Source organism: Triticum dicoccoides, unplaced genomic scaffold (genome assembly GCF_002162155.2).
Source record: "Triticum dicoccoides isolate Atlit2015 ecotype Zavitan unplaced genomic scaffold, WEW_v2.0 scaffold131853, whole genome shotgun sequence".
NCBI classification, from domain to species: Eukaryota; Viridiplantae; Streptophyta; class Magnoliopsida; order Poales; family Poaceae; genus Triticum; species Triticum dicoccoides.
In genome coordinates, this window is record NW_021192981.1 from 15,213 (window position 1) to 18,507 (window position 3,295).

The 3,295-nt window shown below is 47.7% G+C and overlaps 1 non-coding gene across 1 annotated transcript; it reads left to right on the forward strand.

The window, feature by feature from the left end:
* Positions 1-2,701: 2,701 nt before the first annotated feature.
* On the forward strand, positions 2,702-2,772 carry TRNAG-GCC. Its single transcript has one exon. It is a non-coding gene; the product is annotated as a tRNA-Gly (tRNA).
* Positions 2,773-3,295: the final 523 nt, after the last annotated feature.

Genomic DNA, 3,295 nt, shown 5'->3' on the forward strand with positions numbered 1-3,295 from the left:
GGCGCCGCCCTTCACCGCTAGGTAGCCATTTCCCGCCGGAAAAATAGCAGAGGTTCGCCGTGGCAGCCCCTCCGAGACCAGCTGGGCGTTTCCGGCCGCCGTTTTCGGCCGCGGAGGGGTAGTTTAGCGGCGGGTGCACGCCACCGCGTGCAAGGTGTTCGGCGATTTTCCTGCCTCGGCGATGGACTCGGATGACGAGGAAGTGCTTGCCGTGCTGCTGGAGGAGGAAGCCGAAGCTGACGTCCAGGAGGAAGATCATCTCATGGTGCTCGCCGCCCTCGCCCAGCTGCTATGAAAAGCCGCGACGAGGTGGCTCGGCGCCGGGGCGGGTGAAAGCAAAGAACCGGCATCGTCTCGAAGGCTACTGCATGCTCTAATCCGACTACTTTGCCGATGTTCCACTTCACGGCGACAGAACATTTCGGCGCCGTTATCGGATGAATAGAAAACTTTTCCTCAGGATTGTGAATTCCATCCGGGAGTTCAACAACTACTTCAAATGCAAGATGGATTGCACCGGCAAACTTGGATTCACCTCCATCCAGAAATGCATGACAGTGATGAGGATGCTTGCATACGGAGCTCCCGGTGACTCACAGGACGACTATGGGCACATGGCCGAGTCCACCAGCATAGAGTGTTTCTACAAGTTCTGTCGGGCAGTGGTGGCAGTGTTTGGACCGCAATACTTAAGAACACCCAATGCAGAAGACACTGCTCGGATCCTAGCACAGAATGCTGCAAGAGGATTTCCTGGGATGCTTGGAAGCATCGACTGCATGCATTGGAATTGGAAGAATTGCCCATTTGCTTGGCAGGGGATGTCAAAGGCGCCAATGCGGTTGTAGTGTGGTATTGGAGGCGGTGGCCATAGAGGACCTCTGGATTTGGCACTCCTTCTTTGGTATGCCAGGAACTCACAATGACATCAACGTGCTGCAGTGCTCTCCTGTCTTTGCCAAGCTTGTTGAAGGTCATTCTCCTCCGGTGAACTTCGAGATCAATGGGCGGCACTACAACAAGGGGTACTATCTAGCTGATGGCATCTATCCGAGATGGTCGACATTTGTGAAGACCATCAAAAACCCTGTGCCTGGAGGCAAGAACGCCTGGTTTGCGACGATTCAGGAGGCTTGCAGGAAGGATGTCGAGCGGGCATTTGGTATGCTCCAATCTCGATTTGCTGTTGTCCGGTACCCCGCTCAGACCTGGTCGAAAGATCAAATATGGGAGATCATGACTTGTTGTGTCATCTTACACAACATGATCATTGAGAGCGAGCAGGAAGAGCCAGTGTTTGACACTGAACCATACCACAGGCAGGGTCCTCTTGCCCAAGTTGATCACCAGCTACCGGCAACCTAGACTGCCTACCTCAGTATGTGTCAGGAGATCCGAGACCCACAGGTGCATCATCAACTGCAACAAGATCTGATAGAGCACCTATGGAGGCTCAAGGGCGACACCGGGCGCGAGTGTGATGAAATATGAGTTTTTATTTGTTGAACTATATAATTTGTATTGAATTATTTGTTGTTTTACTATTTTGTTAAAGTATTTGAATTTTATGTGATGAAATATGTGATAAAAAATATTTATGTTGATAATTGAACGCCGGCCATGGCGAACCACGTCGAATATGGGGCTATTCTCGCCCATATGGGCCTTTTTCGCCGAAATGGGGCTTCAAAAGTGGGCCAAAATCGGCGACTGGGGCGAGCTGGGGGCGACGACTGGGCGCAAAATCGTCCCCAGCGCCGAACGAATCGCCGGCAATGACTGGACGATGCCTACCTCAATATGCGTCAGGAGATCCGAGACTCAGAGGTGCATCATCAACTGCAGCAAGATCTGATAGAGCACCTATGGAGGCTCAAGGGCGACACCGGGCGCGACGTGTGATGAAATATGAGTTTTTATTTGTTGAACTATATAATTTGTATTGAACTATTTGTTGTTTTACTATTTTATTGAAGTATTTGAATTTTATGTGATGAAATATGTGATAAAAAATATTTATGTTGATAATTGAACGCCGAGCCACGGCGAACCACGCCGAATATAGGCCTATTCTTGCCCATATGGGCCTTTTTTGCTGAAATGGGGCTTCAAAAGTGGGCCAAAATCAACGACTGGGGGCGACGACTAGGCGCAAAATCGTCCTCAGCGCCGAACCAATCGCCGGCTCACCCCAGGGGGCGATTTTTATACGTCCTGGGGGGCCAACGGCTGGGATGCTCTTAGTTCCTGGGCCATGATGTTGCACCCATGTGCTGTGTGCCTTATACTCTAACGGATCCTTTGTGCTGCCGTTTTTGCATTATTAATAAAGTCGGGATTTAGCCTTTTCCATAAAAGAGAAATGAGAAAAGGCTGTATTGTGGTCTGTTTGCCCATAACAGATTGGTTTACCACTTTCTATCTTCCTGACACGTTGGCTTCTTCCCTTCGTCTAGAAGTTGTATACGTGGATCCAACATTACGTCTGAAAGCCTAGTTGGTCAATACTGAAATACGTATTCTTTTTGTTTGGAAAAGTTTGTTCCTCAAATGGATACATCTAGCATTAATTTGGTGCTAGATACATCTATTTGAAGCACATACTTTTTACCACAGAGGGAGTAACGATTACTGTCTAATTTTCAGTGAAAGGAATGCTACGACCAAAATTGACAGGCTATGCGAAGAACATTTCATCAAAGCACCAGTGGTCTAGTGGTAGAATAGTACCCTGCCACGGTATAGACCCGGGTTTGATTCCCGGCTGGTGCATTTCTCTGTTTTTTCCTTTTTTTTCTTTGCATTTCCATTTTGGGGCTTGTCACTTTTTTTTGGGCACTTTTGTTGATATACTACATACAGTTTATACCTAAAGTTTCCTGCATTTTGTATGCAAACCGAAGAAACTGTTTGAAGGAGTGTTGAATTAACGACAAAAAGAACACCCTTTTTAACTTCCCCAACTCACACCTAGCTTTTTTTAGGGGAATGCCAAACTTTATTAATCAAAGGGAATGTCTACAGGTATACAAATAGGAAATAGGGTAATGGGAGAAAACCACATATATCGACTAAGGCCTGAGCGGAAGGGGAGATTTACCAAGATTATGGGCTTCAAAATTCGATGTATACCCTTCAAAAACTATAACACAATTAATTAACTTGAACTTCTTGGATATGAACATCAACTGCCCCCGCGTCTCTTCCGTGTGGGCGACTCGGGAGGCAGCCTGAATCCTAGCCGCCGCCACCACAAATCTATTGTTTCTGTTTGCCGCTATCGGAGGACACTGAC